The 19,724-nt window shown below is 49.4% G+C and overlaps 1 non-coding gene across 1 annotated transcript; it reads right to left on the bottom strand.

Annotated features, from left to right (window-relative positions):
- Positions 1-19,353: 19,353 nt before the first annotated feature.
- Positions 19,354-19,493, bottom strand: LOC147746829 (U11 spliceosomal RNA). The gene has a single exon (XR_015300262.1). It is a non-coding gene; the product is annotated as a U11 spliceosomal RNA (small nuclear RNA).
- Positions 19,494-19,724: the final 231 nt, after the last annotated feature.

Genomic DNA, 19,724 nt, shown 5'->3' with positions numbered 1-19,724 from the left:
TCAGTTGCATATGGCTATGTCTGAACTAGGGTGGTGTGGAGTGCAAAAAAAGATGGATTCAGGCCCAGATCTCTGTACTGGTGTGAATGTATGACATTGTTTTGCATTCTGTCCATCAACTGTTTTTTTTGCATTTGTCACCCCGAGTCGGATGGGTATGCTCAGACATGGCTCATAGCCAGAAACCAGTCCTAAGATGCTTGATTCCGGTCCAGGAAAGACATGGCTTGGCAGTTCGGGCTGGACTGTTCCCATGAGGCACATGGTCAAGGCTGATTTGCATATGGCCATGTCTGAACTGGGGTGGTGTGGAGTGCACAAAAACCGATGGATTTAGGCCCAGATCTCTGTACTGGGGGAATGTATGACATTGTTCTGCATTCTGTCCATCAACTGTTGTTTTTAGGTTCAGCCCTTCAAGCCATGTCTCATATTGTGTGCTGTGGGCGTGTGCGGGGCGCTGGATTCAGGGGAAAAAAAAGCGAGCGTTGTGCCAAATATTTCATTGTTTTTTCTTCCGAGGTTCTGTACATTCCAGCTCCGGGTGTCCACCCTGCTCCCTTTAAATACCCCTGCACCCCATAATCATAACCCACCCGTACTCCTTAAAATACCCCAACACCCTTAAACACTAACCCATCTTAACCCTATAAATATACCCTGTACCCCAAAACCCAAACCTATCCCTAAACCCTAAAAATACCCCTGTACCTGAAAACCCAAACCTAGCCCTCAACCCTATAAATACCCCTGTACCTCAAAACCCAAACGTAACCCCGAACCTTAAAAATACCCCTGTTCCCCAAAACCCAAACCTAGACCTGAACCCTAAAAATACCCTTGTACCACGAAACCCAAACCTACCCCTGAACCCTAAAATACCCCTGTACCCCAAAACCCAAACCTAGCCCTGAACCCTTAAAATACCCCTGTACCCCAAAACCCAAATCTACCCCAAACCCTAAAAATACCCCTGTAGCTCAACACCCAAACCTAGCCCTGAACCATAAAACTAACCCTGTACCCGAAATCCCAAATGTACCCCTGAACCCTAAAATACCCCTGTACCCCAAAACCCAAACCTACCCATGAACCCTAAAATACCCCTGTACCCTAAAACCCAAACCTAACCCTGAACCCTAAAAATACCCCTGTACCCCAAAACCCAAACCTACCCATGAACCCTAAAATACCCCTGTACCCTAAAACCCAAACCTAACCCTGAACCCTAAAAATACCCCTGTACCCCAAAACCCAAACCTACCCCTGAACCCTAAAATACCCCTGTACCCCAAAACCCATACCTATCCCTAAACCCTAAAACTACACCTGTACCCCATAACCCAAAACTATATCTGAACACTTAAAATACCCAAACACCCCAAAATATATACCTGTATACCCATACTTACCTTATCCAAACATTAAAAAAACATGCTTTTACCGTTCATGCATTTACAACGAATTTCGTTGTAAATGTATGTGTGGTAAAAGCATATAAAATGTAATGCCATGCGTTATAATCGCATTGCGGAGTCATGGTACTTTCGTAATGAAAGTATGCGGAGTGATGGTATGCGGAAAGAAAGTTGCAGAATAATGGGTGTTTACCCTCTCCGGTAAGTACATTGGTGGCACGGCGGCCCACATCTCCAGCAACATACTCATATTTTTTCACCACCGATTTAAAAAATGCACAGGTCTCTCTCATTGATGGGCAGCACCCACATACACTTTTAGAGACACATCCCGCCACAATTTCTAGAATTGCGAACTTTAGAGCTGGGGAGCTACGTTTGTATCTCGGCATCAGCTCAACATCCTGTGATTCCAGGCAAATCGCTTTGTCTCCCCGTGCTTACCACAAATGAATGTGTTCTTCTGTAATGTAAAATGTGCTCATGCCATGTATGTTGTCGAGTTCGCCATATATAATATTGCAAGGAAAAATAAAGTAGGGAAACTCGAGTTCACACACTACTGAACGCACACTCTTAAGTACATCAGCAGTGCACTGTTAATCGGAGCGTTTTACAGGCCTGTCACAGATAAGAAATGCTATCAAAATGAAATCCTACACAACAATATACCGGCAGCAATTCATACCCGGACAACGTCGGGACGGGCTGCTAGTTTAATTAATAAAATGAATTTCGTGGCGCACCCTGCATCGCATTTTGCGATGCAGGGCGCGCTAAGAAATTTGTTTTTATTAATTACATTGTTTACTTACCTTCAATTTTCCATACTCCAGTTTTTAGGACCCCCGCCACCCTGCACCTCCCTCACCCCGCCTCTCTGCCCCACCGAAACTCCCTCCACGGGCCGTGGCTGCAAACAACATTAACAATGTGTCGTCAAGGCGCTCACACTGGTATGCCAGATCAGGTAGTTGAGGGGTACATGGACCATTAACCAATGACATAGGCTCAGATGCTTGATCTGGATGTTTGGGCGGGATTGCCTCACTCCCGCTTGTAGGAAGGTGGAATCTGACTATATGGGTACCCACAATTTTTTTTCCAGGTGTTTTGCTGGTTTTCGACTTAGTTGGCCTGGGACCCTGCTGTTCAGGGCCCCAGACTATCTGCTTTCTCTATAAAATGGACTCCATGTACTTTAGGTACATACCAGATTGGTTACTGGGTCACCCTTGTGAGCCCCTGTATAGTGTACCATAGGTACCCAGGGCATAGGTGCACCTTGGGCCTACCAGGGGCTGCAGCATTTATTGTGCCACCCCTGGTTTGCCTTCCAAACTGACACCACAGGTCCGTTCACACAGCCTGGGTAAGGTGGTGTCATCCCCCCTTACTTAGATATAGTATACCTATATCAACCTTTATATATAGACACATATACTCCTAAAAGCCACTCCTGTGGTAGGCCTCGACAATCCTGGAGGCAGAGTGCTTGGTTTTATGTGAGAGGGTGCTCTGGCATGAGCTGAGCCCCTCTGCAGCTTTCGGAACCATCTCCCTGTAGCTGTTCTATGATATAGCCATACCATATACTCTTAAGTGCATTATAATCCTCGCGGTTAATGCTGACTTTGCTTTGGCTTTATCAAAACATGTCGTGTAAGGTGTCAAACACTTTGGAATACTACCCCCCCCCCGCCAATTCTGGTGGCGGGGGTAGCATTCCACGCTTCTAGAGGGAAAAGGCATGTAGGTGTACTGCTTTACTGGGTTAAAGTTAATTACCCGGTTAAAGTTAAACAGAGCCCCAGCCTCATAAAATGAATGCTGCTGCCACAGACACGAGCCTGACCTCCTACTGCTGGATGAAACTCTGGCAGGGAAGGCCTGGACAATAGGTTTCCTGTTCAGGGAGGTTCCAGCACCTCCCCAGACAGGGTTTTGTGTATTGGGGCAGGGAGGGCTGCATCAGCAGATGCTTTTTCAGACACTACCTGGGGCACACCAGGTGCTCCATGCATAGCCCGGTTCAAACCAGTTACTGGGGCACTCCAACCCTGCTCTAGCGCAAAACTGGACAAAGGGAAAGGGGTGTAACCACCCCCTTCTCAGGTCCACCCATAGGAGGGACCTAGTCATGTAATCCAGCCCCCATTCCTAGTATAAGTATAGGAGCTGTGTCCCTGGGACTTTAGATTATCCGGGACGAATCTTTGAAAGACATATCTTGGACCTTCGACATTCCATTTTGACTGGAAGACGGAAGACATCTCCCTTGTGCTCAAGGAGTGACCACCCTGTGCAAACAGGCACCAACAGCAACTTCGCCAGTCTGCAGTTTCAAGGCTCCCGTCGGAACCAGAAGACTCTGCAACTCAAGAGCTGGATTTCCAGACTTCTCTGACCCCGATCCACATCCACAGCAAAGCTGAGACCCGTGGCTGACACGAGAGATGTGGGACCAGACATCTTGAACATCCTGCATTTTTCTACCTGCACTCCTTTCGTGAAGCCTCAGTAAGTTGTGCATTGGGGTACGAGAAACCCCAGCCCGAGCACCATTTGTACCAAAGCCCAGGCCCCCACACTCCGCAAGTGTCCCGTGGGCCCCGCCTTTCAGTTGAGCTTGACGTGTCTTCCTGGTTCCTTGACCGTTGGCTAGTGAGCCCCCTGAAGATGCCAACTTAAATTTACTTTGCTATCCTGGTTCCAGGCTTGCCCAAGCTCCCCTGACAAGGATAAGCACCACAGACCTTGCTGGTCTGCAACAGAGCCAATCTTAACATCCTGGATGGGTTGCAGTTGCCAAGGCTTCTTGGGTCCAATCCGGATACCGACACCGCAGTCATCCAGATCCATTATGGGACAGCTCCAATCCAGTGCCTGGTCATCGTCGATGCCTCCTTGATCTTGTGGCTAAAGAGACAAACACACCTTCTTCACCTTCAAGCACCCAACATCGCCTGATTCCTTCCTGGTACCTTCCTGTTCACTGGCTAATGACCCAGACTCTGTGCCCTCTGCTTTCAGGTTCTTTACATCACCGCTCCACCCTTGGATCCACCCGGACACTTTTCCTCTGGTCGCCTGCAGCACTTCTTTGCAGCTCTCCATAGAAAACGACGACAAAATGCGACACGAAAAGACACCAATGCAATCCGCTTCCCTGGGTGAAGTAACACGAGTACTCCAGTGCTCCCGTGGGTCTTGACTCTCGGAGTATCTTAGTTTAAAAGATTTCCATCCTTGTCCATCCGGAAGTGTCTTTAAATTGTATATTTGTAACTTATTCGTTTCCCATAGAAAGTCAATGGTAACCCGCGTCTATGTTTAGACACTGCACGCATCTCCCGTGGGCCTCCTACTTCCTAACCTTTAGTTGTTTAGTGTAGCCCCAGCGATTCCACAGGCCCCAGGCCTGCTTTCTAACTCTCACGTGCTACTTATACCACTTTCTTAGTATATGGTTTGTGAGGCTCCTAGGGCATAATGTATACTGTGCAACTTATCGTATATTAACTGTGTGACTTGTATTGTATTTTTACCTCTGACCTCATAAAGAGTGCAGAGGGGTTGTGTTTAGAGTAAATGCATATATATTTGATATATGCCTTGTGTGGTGTCCTTTCATTTGGTATTCAAGGGATTATATATGGTAAAACAACTCTGTCTTAAGTTTGCCTTAAGTCTGTCTTAAGTTTGTCTTAAGACAAACTTAAGACAAAATCCTAACTTCTGTGAATACCAAAAGTAGTTAGTGCATTCTGTGAATGCCAAAAGGAGTAAGTGCATTCTGTGAATACCAAAAGTAGTAAGTGCACTCTGTGAATGCCAAAAGTAGTAAGTTCATTCTGTGAATACCAAAAGTAGTAAGTGCACTCTGTGAATGCCAAAAGTAGTAAGTTCATTCTGTGAATACCAAAAGTAGTAAGTGCACTCTGTGAATGCCAAAAGGAGTAAGTGCATTCTGTTAATACCAAAATAGTAGTAAGTTTAGGATTGAGTCTTAAGTTCATTCTGTGAATTCGGGCCCAATCTCATTACATCTGACCTTCTACAGCTTAACTGGCTGCCTGTTGAAGTGAAGATTCATTTAAAATAGCTTTCCTCACGCATAAAGCCTTGCATTACAACACCTCGGCCTATCTGGCGAACAAGCTTGTTCTTTCAGGCACGGTTTGAAACTTAAGAAGTACATCCACTCTACTCTTGAAACCTCCAAAATTCAATAAGAACAGTACATACAAACATGCTTTCTCCGGCCTTGCTCCTAGAATTTGGAAAGCGCTTCCTAATGAGATTAGAGACGCTCCTTCTACTGCTGCCTTCAGTAAACAGGCCAAATGGCTTTTCCTGAGTGAACATTAACTACAGCACCTTTTCTTTTGTTTCCAAGTTCCCATGTTGACTGATTTGACATTTATACCAACTTATCATGCTCTATTTATTTTATGATTGGTGGGTAAATTGCTATTTTACACCAGGACCCTTCAGGATCTTTACTAGCAGGGCCGATCTCAAATTTGTTTTTACTGTGTTGTGGTGACTCACTTTATTATTGTCTTGCTGAATGTTACTGTAAATCGTTTGCACTCTTTGTGAAACTGAACTAGCAGGCCCACTACCCGGTCCCTGATCTGGATTGTTGACTCTGTGTGGTAATACTGTGCTGACCTCTAATGTACTGAACTTATTCCCGAAGAGGGTAAAGGACTAAGGAGTGGACAAGATGGCGGGTCGGGATCCAGAGAAAAGCGGCTGAGAGCAGCAGCAAAATAGCGGCCAGGACAAAAGAAAAAGTAAAGAAGTCCATGAGAGTCCACGGCGGGACAGGCCGCTCCGATGAAGAGTGTTCTCTGGGGGCCTGGGGTGGTTATGTTCCGGAAGGGGCTGTGGTGTGCCAAGCAATTTAGGTCGGGACTGAAGGATAGGTATGTCCAGGGTTAAATCACAGGACCGCCATCACTCACTGCAGGCTCCGGTTTCCAGCCATGGATTACACTGGAGCGGTTCCTCGCAGGCTACTCGCCACAATCACCACTCCTCCTGGTCGGAGGGGGGAGAACCGCCAGCTCTGACTTCACAGCAGCTAAGCATCTCTGCCGAACCAGCGGCCATGTTGGTAAAGGCTCTGCGGGTGCTCCCTCCAGAAACTCGGAGGGTGCAAGCAGGCCATCCGGTTCGTTCCTGGGGTCTGCAATGCATGCTTAAATGGGTGCAATCCTTGAGTAGGGTGGTCTGGAGAGACTTCCTGGGAGCCCCCTCTTCCCCGTAACCAGGGGTACAGGCAGGCCCCTCGAACAAAAAAACTGAGGAGGGAAGATTTTTCCTTGCCGCTCCGTAGAAATGGAAATTCATGAAAAAATGCACCTCAAAAATCAAGTCACCTTAGCAACGGCAGCTCCTCAGCCCATGCTGGTACAGAGCCATGGTGCCCTGTCTGGACTGAGGCTGAACGGGGGTCAGAGCAAGCTGTGCTGAGGTGTGACAGAGGAGAGAGAGGTAAGCGTTTGAAGGTGTGTGACAACTCGAAGGCTTCACTCAGTTTGTGTCTGGAAGACTGGCACTGTGGGGCTGCGGGCCTTACACACCAAATAAGTGACATGTGTCTCCACACTATTGACTTGAAACCATTACCACTGAAAATGTCATAGACGTGCCTTGAATTCTTTCTGTCTCAAACAATTGGCATCTGTTGCTGCAGTTCTGTGCAGAGAATTGTCTGCCCACTCTAAAGGCTCGCCCACCATTCAGTATCTGTCGCTGCCTGTCTAATTAGGTGAGATCTGCATCTATCGACCCCCTCATCCCTGTCACTTGTTATCTCAGCCTGTCCATCCTGCTCCCTGGCAGCCTTAGTAATTGAGAGGCCCCCCTCTGCTGCTCTCTGCCTATCCATCCTGCTCCCTGGCAGCCTTAGCTTTTGACAGGGCCCCCTCTGCTGCTCTCTGCCTGTCCATCCTGCTCCCTGGCAGCCTTAGTAATTGACAGGGCCCCCTCTGCTGCTCTCTGCCTGTCCATCCTGCTCTCTGGCAGCCTTAGTTCTTGACAGGACCCCTCTGCTGTTCTATGCCTGTCCATCCTGCTCCCTGGCAGCCTTAGTTCTTGACAGGACCCCTCTGCTGCTCTCTGCCTGTCCATCCTGCTCCCTGGCAGCCTTAGTTCTTGACAGGACCCCTCTGCTGCTCTCTGCCTGTCCATCCTGCTCCCTGGCAGCCTTAGTTCTTGACAGGACCCCTCTGCTGCTCTCTGCCTGTCCATCCTGCTCTCTGGCAGCCTTAGTTCTTGACAGGACCCCTCTGCTGCTCTCTACCTTTCCATCTTGCTTCCTGGCAGCCTTAGTTCTTGACAGGACCCCTCTGCGGCTCTCTGCCTGTCCATCCTGCTCCCTGGCAGCCTTCGTTCTTGACAGGACCCCTCTGCTGCTCTCTGCCTGTCCATCCTGCTCTCTGGCAGCCTTAGTTCTTGACAGGGCCCCCTCTGCTGTTCTATGCCTGTCCATCCTGCTCCCTGGCAGCCTTAATTCTTGACAGGACCCTCTGCTGCTCTCTGCCTGTCCATCCTGCTCTCTGGCAGCCTTAGTTCTTGACAGGACCCCTCTGCTGCTCTCTGCCTGTCCATCCTGCTCCCTGGCAGCCTTAGTTCTTGACAGGACCCCTCTGCTGCTCTCTGCCTGCCCATCCTGCTCACTGGCAGCCTTAGTTCTTGACAGGACCCCTCTGCTGCTCTCTGCCTGTCGATCCTGCTCTCTGGCAGCCTTAGTTCTTGACATGGCCCCCTCTGCTGCTCTCTGCCTGTCCATCCTGCTCCCTGGCAGCCTTAGTTCCTGACAGGACCCCTCTGCTGCTCTCTGCCTGTCCATCCTGCTTCCTGGCAGCCTTAGTTCTTGACAGGACCCCTCTGCTGCTCTCTGCCTTTCCATCCTGCTTCCTGGCAGCCTTAGTTCTTGACAGGACCCCTCTGCTGCTCTCTGCCTGTCCATCCTGCTCCCTGGCAGCCTTAGTTCTTGACAGGACCCCTCTGCCGCTCTCTGCCTGTCCATCCTGCTCTCTGGCAGCCTTAGTTCTTGACAGGACCCCTCTGATGCTCTCTGCCTTTCCATCCTGCTTCCTGGCAGCCTTAGTTCTTGACAGGACCCCTCTGCTGCTCTCTGTCTGTCCATCCTGCTCTCTGGCAGCCTTAATTCTTGACAGGACCCTCTGCTGCTCTCTCACTGTCCATCCTGCTCTCTGGCAGCCTTAGTTCTTAACAGGACCCCTCTGCTGCTCTCTGCCTGTCCATCCTGCTCCCTGGCAGCCTTAGTTCTTGACAGGACCCCTCTGCTGCTCTCTGCCTGCCCATCCTGCTCCCTGGCAGCCTTAGTTCTTGACAGGACCCCTCTGCTGCTCTCTGCCTGTCGATCCTGCTCTCTGGCAGCCTTAGTTCTTGACAGGACCCCTCTGCTGCTCTCTACCTTTCCATCCTGCTTCCTGGCAGCCTTAGTTCTTGACAGGACCCCTCTGCGGCTCTCTGCCTGTCCATCCTGCTCCCTGGCAGCCTTAGTTCTTGACAGGACCCCTCTGCTGCTCTCTGCCTGCCCATCCTGCTCCCTGGCAGCCTTAGTTCTTGACAGGACCCCTCTGCTGCTCTCTGCCTGTCCATCCTGCTCTCTGGCAGCCTTAGTTCTTGACAGGGCCCCCTCTGCTGCTCTCTGCCTTTCCATCCTGCTTCCTGGCAGCCTTAGTTCTTGACAGGACCCCTCTGCTGCTCTCTGCCTGTCCATCCTGCTCCCTGGCAGCCTTAGTTCTTGACAGGGCCCCCTCTGCTGCTCTCTGCCTTTCCATCCTGCTTCCTGGCAGCCTTAGTTCTTGACAGGACCCCTCTGCTTCTCTCTGCCTGTCCATCCTGCTCCCTGGCAGCCTTAGTTCTTGACAGGACCCCTCTGCTGCTCTCTACCTGTCCATCCTGCTCCCTGGCAGCCTTAGTTCTTGACAGGGCCCCCTCTGCTGTTCTATGCCTGCCCATCCTGCTTCCTGGCAGCCTTAGTTCTTGACAGGACCCCTCTGCTGCTCTCTGCCTGTCCATCCTGCTCCCTGGCAGCCTTAGTTCGTGACAGGGCCCCCTCTGTTGCTCTCTGCCTGTCGATCCTGCTCCCTGGCAGCCTTAGTTCTTGACAGGACCCCTCTGCTGCTCTCTGCCTGTCCATCCTGCTCCCTGGCAGCCTTAGTTCTTGTCAGGACCCCTCTGCTGCTCTCTGCCTGTCCATCCTGCTCCCTGGCAGCCTTAGTTCGTGACAGGGCCCCCTCTGTTGCTCTCTGCCTGTCGATCCTGCTCCCTGGCAGCCTTAGTTCTTGACAGGACCCCTCTGCTGCTCTCTGCCTGTCCATCCTGCTCCCTGGCAGCCTTAGTTCTTGTCAGGACCCCTCTGCTGCTCTCTGTCTGTCCATCCTGCTCCCTGGCAGTCTTAGTTCTTGACAGGACCCCTCTGCTGCTCTCTGCCTGTCCATCCTGCTCTCTGGCAGCCTTAGTTCGTGACAGGGCCCCTCTGCTGCTCTATGCCTGTCCATCCTGCTCCCTGGCAGCCTTAGTTCTTGTCAGGACCCCTCTGCTGCTCTCTGCCTGTCCATCCTGCTCTCTGGCAGTCTTAGTTCTTGACAGGACCCCTCTGCTGCTCTCTGCCTGTCCATCCTGCTCTCTGGCAGCCTTAGTTCTTGTCAGGACCCCTCTGCTGCTCTCTGCCTGTCCATCCTGCTCTCTGGCAGCCTTAGTTCTTGACAGGACCCCTCTGCTGCTCTCTGCCTGTCCTTCCTGCTCCCTGGCAGCCTTAGTTCTTGACAGGGCCCCCTCTGCTGCTCTGTCCTGGCACTCTCTTCACATTAGCCACTTGCTGTTTCCGTGAGCCTCGCACTGCCCTCGGTATCATTTTGGCCTCTGACACTGGCTGTCTTCCCTGCCCTGCCACCTTCACCACATGTCTCTGTCTGGTGTTTTTGATGTAATTCTCACTCATTCAGCCTCTGTCACGTTCTCTGTCCTGTGGTCCCTGATTCAGTGGCGGCTGGCGACATTTGAAAGTGGTGAGGCGTAAAATCATTGTCATACTGCACTGCAGCGAGCGAGCGAGCGAGTGTAGCGAGTGTACCCGAACAACCTAAGAACGGTTCAGAGGGGTTTTCCGCCTGAGAAAATGTTGAAAAAAGAGTGGACACATGGTGCATTTTCAAGCAAATTTGAGAAAGCAAGAAGGTTAATAAAGCAATTGATGTCATATAACATAGGTAGTTGCTTATTCAGTATAACCACAGAGCTTCATAACAGACTTCGAGATACAATTCATTGCTGAGTAATATCAAAGGAAGCATTTTTATTAGCCACACTGATGTACCAAGACTACAAGAGGCAATATGGAAACATGAAAAACATGAAAAAGGATAAAGGTGCTGAAAAATAGCCTTGAACATAAGCTTTCCAGCCCAGGACATGAGCTCAGGAGCACCCACATGTTTAAAAGCATACCTGCCTCGCCCAGGGAACTGGAAACCAAACACATGGGAGTATTACATGTTTAACACGCCATAAACCGGCTCCCCACCTTCAGTCTTCATGCTGAACAAATTAAACACTCAAAACCAGTCACAGATCTTGGTTAAATCAATTTTTTTACATGCCACGCCATTCCAGGATAGACCCAGCCATATGCAAATCAGTCTTAACGCTGCTCCCTATGGGAACAGTTCAGACCGAACTCTCAGTCCCGGTCTTCCCTGGACCTGAATTAAGCACCCTAGAAACCAATTTCGGGGTATCATCCCTCATCAGCCAGGCTAGCTTGTATCTGGTGGGGGTATTGAACACGGGACCCACGTCTGGGCATACCCAGGCAAGCACAGCAAACTGGCAGTTTGTGCTGGAATGTTCCCATGAGGAGCAGGTTCTAGACTGATATGCATATGACATGGTCCTAACTAGGGTGGCATGGTGAGCAAAAGAACAATGGATGAAACCCAGCTGTCTTGACTGGGGGTGAGTAGTTGTAAAGTTTCAGCACTCCATCCATCATCTTGTGTTTATTACAAAAATCGCAGCACTTAGGGGCATATTAGCAAGAACCTCGTTAACATTATCGCCGTTTTAGCGGCAGGAACTGCCGCTAAAACGGCGATAATGGGCTTGCTAATATACGTTATAGAATTTCAATAGAGGCCCAGGTTAGATGTCTTGCACATCTAACTTGGGCTTCTATTGGAATTCTTTAACGCACATTAGCAAGCATATTATTGCTGTTTTAGCAGCAGTTTCCTGCTGCTAAAACAGCGATAATTTTAATGAGGTTCTTGCTAATGTGTCCCTTGGTCTCTCTCTCTCTCTCTTGTCTTCCCTGACTCCTCTCCTCTCTTCCCCTATCATTCTAACTCTCCTCTTTCTTTCTGTCTCTTTCTTTATGCTCCTCTCTCCTTCTCGATCTTCATCTTCTATTCTTTCTCTTTATCACTTCTGTCTCTCCCCTCTCTTCCTCCTTCCGCTTTCTTCTTTCTCTCGCTTTCTCCACCTCCCCTTATTTACCTGTCTTGCTCTTGCTTAATCTCTCTGCTTCCTCACTCTAGTCGGCCCCTTTCTCCTTTCTTTGTGGTTTGTCTTTTCTTTTCCCTCTGTATCTCTCCGATCCCTCTTTCCATTCTCTTCTCCAAGTGTTCACACTTTTTCTCCTCCTCCCCTCTTCCTCTACTTTTCTCTCTCTTCCTTCGCACGCTCCATTCTCTCCCTTATGTTTTTCGTGTCACTCTCTCACCCCTCCTGCATACTCCTCCCACCCCTTAATCAGTACTCAGTCGGCACCTTATCTTCTTGGACACATTACACAGCACTCTTACTCCATAAACTGAAGACCCAGCACTCTCTCAGGACGGACTGGATACTGCACGATGCCGTTGCTACACCGACTAGTTTGTCCTCGCTATACCTTTAATGGGTACGAGCCAGACCCCCGCACCCACCTCCCATTGAAAACTGATTAACTTTCCTCCTAAGAACGATTATTCACCCAAAGTTCATCTGTACTGACCGTTTTCTGTGCGCTTCCTGTCTGGACAGAATCCTTAACGCTCCTTCGACCTGCCCTGAGGTGACGGGGCTGTGCCTGCCTTTGACAAATACTAGAATGTGCAGCATGTTTACCACTTGGTTATTACATAGGGGAACAAAAGGGGTTTGCTGAAGTGCCACATATTGGCTAAGATTTTACACTTGGGCAAAATGGTGCAAAACGTATGTGCGCTTTACGCCCTGCTTACATCATTATATTGAGGCAAACTGGTGTTTAATCGACACAATGTTTGTTGCACCTGAGCAAAAAAGAGATCGAGTTCATTTTACATCAATCTCCCTACCTGACTGTGGGCCAGATGCATCAAAGGGTTTTCCCCATTCTGTGTCTATGGGAAAATGTGTTCATGCATATGGCACTTTGTCTCGAATAAGGAACCGAACAAAACAAGTACATGCTTTTAGCGAATTTTTTGCTCTTTCTGCTGTCACGCAAGATGCACAAACCAAGCTAAATCGACGCTTACGTAGTTTGCAGTGGTGCAAAACGGTGTGTCATGTTTTACTCCCGCCCCTGCCGTTGCTTCCCCACTAGTAGTTGTGAGGTGGGAGGAAGTGGCTAGAGGGAGCCCAAAAGCCTTAACATCAACCCTGCACATCCAAACTGCGCTGCAAGCTGGAAACAGAACACATGTAAAAAAAAAAGCAGAGCGAGAAACGATGCAACACCGACTGAGGTCTACCATGCACTTGTGCATAGATTAGCATGTCTGTTTTTTGTACGTGGGTGTGTGCATGTCAGTGTGTCTCGGTGTGCGTGTCTGTTTGGATATGGGTATGTTTGAATGTGTGACGGCATGTCTGAATAAGTATATTTGTGTGCGTGCTTGTGTGTAGATTATGTAGTCACTGTAAAGTCTTCAGCAATGTTGGATTAAATGTAAAGGCTAACAGTGGGAATTTCTGACTACATGAAATGCTAAATCTGTTTTACTTCGAAGATTGAAGAGCTCTACCACATGTTTCTATGCAGCTGCAATGCGGTGTGGGGGTTGATGGGGAATTAGCTGAAGAATACAATCACACTCTCTTGTTCTCTTACACACCAACATACAATCGTTCTTTATCACACATTCACGAGAACGCAAGCATGCACATACATGTGCAAACTTACACAAACAAAGTCTCTCTACTAGCCCTCTCTCTCACTCAAGCACTCACAGGAGCACATGACATGGGTCTTCCTCTTGCGTGTACAGGCACAGACAAAACGTACAAACCTTTACTGTCTCTCTCACACTGAAATACACTAGTGTGTGCTTCACTCATCTTCAAATGCCCAGATGCAAATGCGCAGTAGTACTTCCAAAGTCACAAAACCCACTCTTGCTCTCACTCACTCATACGTACGCACTTGCTCTACCTCGCTCACACAAGCATGTACAAAGTTGCACACACTTTACAGTCGCGACACGCAATACTCACGGGGGGTCGCATGGGGGTGGGGGTGAAGAAGGGGAAGTTTAAAAAAACCTTGAAAACGTACCATCGAGGCTAGAGCTATCTACAAAACTGCCTGTATCACCCACAAAGCCTTGCACTCCTCTCCTCGCTACCTGTCGAATAAACTGAAACTCTCTGGAGGCTCTAGACCATGGGTACTCACAAACTTTCTCTCAGGGGCCAAATTTACAGTGTGGTTTGTGGCCGAGGGCCGCACTTTTGGGGGTGGGGTCAGTGAGAGAGGGGGTGGGGCTAGAGCAAAAAAAAAACTGACCATGAGGTTGAACACAGGCCCCTGCAGTGGACGCTTTCGTCCACTAAGCCACCAGACCCAGCAAACACACATCTCTCTCTCTCTCTTTTTCACTCTCTCTCTCTGTCTCCCTCCCTCTCTCTATCTCTCCCTCCCTGTCTTCTTCCCTCCCTCTCTCTCACTCTCTCTCCCCTTCCCTCCCTCTCTCTATCTCTCTCCTTCCCTCTCTCTCTCTGTCTCCCTCCCTCTCTCTCTCTTTCTCTCTCCCTCTCCCTCCATCTGTCTCCAGTCCTCTGTCTCCCTTCAACTGTCTCCCTCCCTCTGTCTCCCTTCCTCTGTCTCCCTCCCTCTGTCTGTCGCCCTCCTCCCTCTGTCTGTCTCCCTCCCTCGGTCTCCCTCTGTCTATCACCCTCTGTCTCCCTCCCTCTGTCTGTCTCCCTCTCCCTCCCTCGCCCTCCTTCTCTCTCCCTCTCCCTCTTTCTATCTAGGCGAGGTGTAATCATTCTATTAGAAATGTCTCGAAAAGCAAGAGCTGTTTGCTGCACACATTGAACCACCTCCCTAAGAGTAGGTTGTGAAGGGCAGCCTTGCCGTCAGTCAGGTGCAAGCAAGCTTATGTATGTGAGCACCATAAACCTGCGTGCCAGGTCAAGCCCTGCAGGAAATATATGTGGTACATACAGGCACGCAATGCCATTGAGTTCAAAGGGCTCCCCCCCCCCCAACACTCTTACATCACTGTGATTGCTAGAATGAGGAACATTTGTGTTTTCATAAAGTATCTCTTTTGTGGGCAAAACTCACTTTCAAAATAGGGATTACCACGCTTGAATGAAAGCCATCCAGGTAGAACCAATGTAATATGCTTAGATCTCTCAACTAATTAATGCCCAATACTCTTACCCACCTGAAATACGCAGTGTGGATGCCACGGAGCTCAGCTTACTCTCTTGTGATATGTAACATGGCTGCTTGTAAACTCACCACACAGTTCAGTATAGTGTCAGGGATATACTAGAGAACCAAAAGAAGCCCTGTTAAACATGCTCAAATCAGCCGCGCTCCCTTCGTCTTCTCGCTCAACCTCTCTCATCCATCCACTCTCTCCTAAAGACTGTTCCAGAGGAGGTTACTCAACTGTTTCTCCATGAAGCCTCTTCGTTGAGTATTACTTCCTGTCGACTTCTTATTTGACCTCAACTTCAGCAATGGGGGTTTGGGCAATGTTGGTGATACAACAGTATTTCTTATTAATCAATTTATTTTAGTTATTTAAAGGCCTCTGAATTCCCCCACTAAACATCGTGAAGTCGTGGAAAGCGGTTCGAAGGACACTGCAACTAGTAGTCTCTTACTCTTGTTCTCAGAGCAAATTGTCAATCTCAGGGCTACAAAAGTAGGTATGGTACAAACTGATCGAACTTAACAAGATAATGTTCAATTTGCCAGCCTTGTCTCTAATTCAAGGAGAATGGCACAGGGCGGCTGAACATTTGACTGAATATAAATGTTTGGCATTGCATTACCCACGCGTGCAACGCCCCCCCCATCAGCCCCCCCCTCAGCCCCACACCTCATATGTATCAGCTCGGCTGAGGCAGTTTCCCGGGCGCGCACACAGCAGCGCCCGAGTATTTCACAGGTCTTCAAAAGACCATTTATATGCTAAACGAGGCTTTGTTGTATTTCACCTGCCTTAGCGCCCCCTGCATCTCCACTCTGAATATCTCTGCCCATAGAGCAGAGTCTCTTGGAGTACGCACTGCTGCAACAGGCAGTGTTTGCGGACACTCTTTAGAAAAAAACGTATAAAAAACAGGTACATGTCTGCAAGGTCCGCGGGCCGCCACAGAAGGCTTGCCGGGCCGCTGACGGCCCGCGGGCCGTACTATGAGTACCCCTGCTCTAGACCATCTCGGAATGCGGAAAATCTCCTGCTTGAACCCCCCACTTTCAAGAAGGAAAGATCGATGGCCCAATCATTTTCAGGCAACGCAGTGAGAATCTGGAACTCTCTCCCGCCTCAGCTCCGGACTACCTCCTCCTCTCAGGCCTTCAAAGGGACCTTAAAGTTCTCCTCCACCAAAGACACCTCCAAGCCTAACTCACACCCTTGCCTTCGTTTGAAGGAAGACCTCCCATTACTGGAAAGTCTTTTGGCCAGGAGTATGGTCTTCCTCCCCAGTGTGTTCTGGTAGTTTAAATGTTTAGTAATATCCCAATACCTGTGTATGGTACCCTTCTGGAACTTGCACACGTCACTTTTGTTTTATAACACACTGTTTGCTACCTCACACATTTTGTTTGTTTTAGATACTTGCACAAGTGCCTCCATTGCCTACGTAACGTTTGTTCTTGTGATGGAGTGTCTGCCTTTTATTGCAGTATTATTCTTCGACTTGTATTTTGTACATCTTTGTAACCTGCACCCATTTCACGTTTTTCTCCTGTAATGCACCGATTGCTACCTCATGTATTTTGGTTGCTCGCTAGTGTCACTTTTGATCCATGTAACTTATTGTTTGCATTTGTATTTTGTTCCTGTATATCATTATTGGTCCTTATGTGAAGCGCTCTGACACCTTCGGGTAAAGTCCGCGCTATATAAAATTGCATAAATAAATAAATAAATACCTGACCGGGTCTGTGCGGCCTCTGCTGTGTCCTCCTGGGCTGCGGCCGTGTTGGTGCCTTCGTGAGTGGCTGGTGGCAACCCCTCTGAGCCAATCCAGACGCTCCTCCAACAGCGCCAGGATTGGCTTGAGCACGGACTGTCCCTGCCCATTGGAGACCGCGGGCTGCGGCCAATTGCCAGTAGCAACCCTTGCCCTCCTAATGCAGGGCACTGTAGGCTAGTACTAGTGGGCATGTTCAAGCTGGTCAGAACAATTACCAGCCCAAACCGGAACATGCGCACTGGGCCTGCCCTGCTGCTGTCAGTCAAACAACAACAAACCCAACCCTACAGTGCTGCCCCACCCCCTTAAGCATCCTGTCTAACTCGGCGGCCCGATTTCGAGTCAGGACGGTGAAGTTAACTAGGAAGAATGTGGTCATGCTGTGGCCATGTGGTATTAGTGTGGCAATGCCCCAATGCCCCAGTGGACGCACCGCCACTGCCCTGATTGCACTCCTGTAATTTAATTTATTTGGCCCTGCCCCTGGTTGTCTCTACCTACCCCCATGTCAAGTCATTGCCACACGCTGGGTTTGCTTGACATCCTACTCGCAGTCCCTGTCACCAGCTGTCTCTGTCTGACATCCTACTCACAGTTCCCGTCTCTAGCCGCACATCCGTGCACGCCGTCCTTGTTGCCTACCAGGCCCAGCTGTCTCTGTCTAACACCCTACCCAAAGCCCCTGCCATGTACTACCTCTCTCGTACTCCATACTCGCAGTCCCTGTAACTAGCTGTCTGACCAGCCTCCCACACTCGCAGTTATTGTCCCTGGCTGGCACTGACCCCTTACCCACAGTCCTTGTCACTGCTGTTTCTCTCGGGCCTCCTGCTCACAGTCCTAGTCACTGCTGTTTCTCTCTGGCCCCCTGCTCACAGTCCCTGTCACTGCTGTTTCTCTCGGGCCTCCTGCTCACAGTCCTTGTCACTGCTGTTTCTCTTGGGCCTCCTGCTCACAGACCCTGTCACTGCTGTTTTTCTCGGGCCTCCTGCTCACAGTCTCTGTCACTGGCTGTTTCTCTCTGACCTTTACTGCTCACAGTCCCTGTCACTGGCTATTTCTCTTCGGCATCCTGCTCACAGTCCTTGTCACTGCTGTTTCTCTCGGGCCTCCTGCTCACAGTCCTTGTCACTGCTGTTTCTCTCAGGCCTCCTTCTCATAGTCTATGTCACTGGCTGTTTCCCTCGGGCCTCCTGCTCACAGTCCCTGTCACTGCTGTTTCTCCCTGGCCTCCTGCTCACAGTCCTTGTCACTGCTGTTTCTCTCGTGCCTCCTGCTCACAGTCCCTGTCACTGCTGTTTCTCTCGGGCCTCCTGCTCACAGTCCCTCTCGGGCCTCCTGCTCACAGTCCCTGTCACTGCTGTTTCTCTCGGGCCTCCTGCTCACAGTCCTTGTCACTGCTATTTCTCTCGGGCCTCCTGCTCACAGTCCTTGTCACTGCTGTTTCTCTCGGGCCTCCTGCTCACAGTCCTTGTCACTGCTATTTCTCTCGGGCCTCCTGCTCACAGTCCTTGTCACTGCTGTTTCTCTCGGGCCTCCTGCTCACAGTCCTTGTCACTGCTGTTTCTCTCGTGCCTCCTGCTCACAGTCCCTGGCACTGATTGTTTCTCTCTTTCCTGCCACTCACAGTCCCCTGCCGTTAAATGTCTCTGCCCGCCATCCGTTCCTCAAACCTTCTACTTACGCACCTTGGGGCACATTATCAGGCCCATTATCGCAGCTTTAGATGGACTTTTCCTGCCGCTAATGCGGTGTTCGCTAAGTATCGCTCTCTACCGCCTAAATCACTATCGCCATCGCGCAGGTGTTAGCGGAATTTTTCTACGCTGTTCCCTGACACTATCGCCTGTTATCGACGTCCACCAACGTCGATAACAAGGCGATAATTATCAGGGAAAAAAGGCGATAAAAAAACTCCCACTAACTGTCGCTGGCGATAGTTATCGCCAGGATTTGATAGTATGCCCCATAGGTGTATCCACCCAAGTAATACCCCAGTAACGCCCCCTTGAGGCTAAGCAATGCCAAGCAGCATAAACAGTTTTTTGTGTGGAATTAAAGGGGCATCTTTCCAAGGCTGAATGTTTTTTTTCATCTGAAAAGGACTACATACCATGTCACGTGCCACTTTGTGCTGGCACAGGGTCTAAGGTTCCCACATTCCCCAGAGAAAAATACTGGCATTGATTTGTTCACCTTTTAAGATTCTGCAAAGGCCCACGCATGATACCTAAAAAATTAAATACAGTTGTAATTAGATTACTTGTATTACTGAAGTGTGTAAATGTAATGAATAAATAATTACGGTTTTAGACGACTTTCAAAAGGGACTATCGCAACCCTAACAAGGCTTTATTCACCAGGGATTAATGTCCACACGTTTTAAGAATGAGGCACGTACTTAATAAACTTAAAGTTCAACCCACTTTAGGTAGTCCTGAGTTAATAGCCTTGATCTCACATTGAACAGTTAGATTGGGGCGCACGGACAGTCGGTCACCAGCAGCCCCGGTATCAAAAATTATGTTTCCGAAATCTCTTGATATCGATTCCGCACAAAGAGCTCCAGGTTGCCCCGATACTCCCTGTGTGCCACTCACGGCAGAAACCCTTTTTGCTATAACGTCCTTGGTAAAACACTCCGGCTGGCGGCTAAGTCTATGTCTATTAGCGCGAGTTCAAAATGTACACACCGTATGCGTTTAGGGAAAATGATGAGCATGCTTGAAGAAATGTATGATCTCAGCTGAATTCTCAACATATTTCACGGTAAACAACACTGCCTGATATGCAAATGTCCATTGCATGCTGGGAAAAGGAAAGGCGTTTGCTATGTTGGCGGCCTGT

Source organism: Lissotriton vulgaris, chromosome 1_1, assembly GCF_964263255.1.
Source record: "Lissotriton vulgaris chromosome 1_1, aLisVul1.2, whole genome shotgun sequence".
In the NCBI taxonomy this organism is placed as follows: Eukaryota; Metazoa; Chordata; class Amphibia; order Caudata; family Salamandridae; genus Lissotriton; species Lissotriton vulgaris.
The sequence above is the reverse complement of the archived record's forward strand: the minus strand, read 5'-3'. Positions and strand labels throughout refer to the sequence as shown.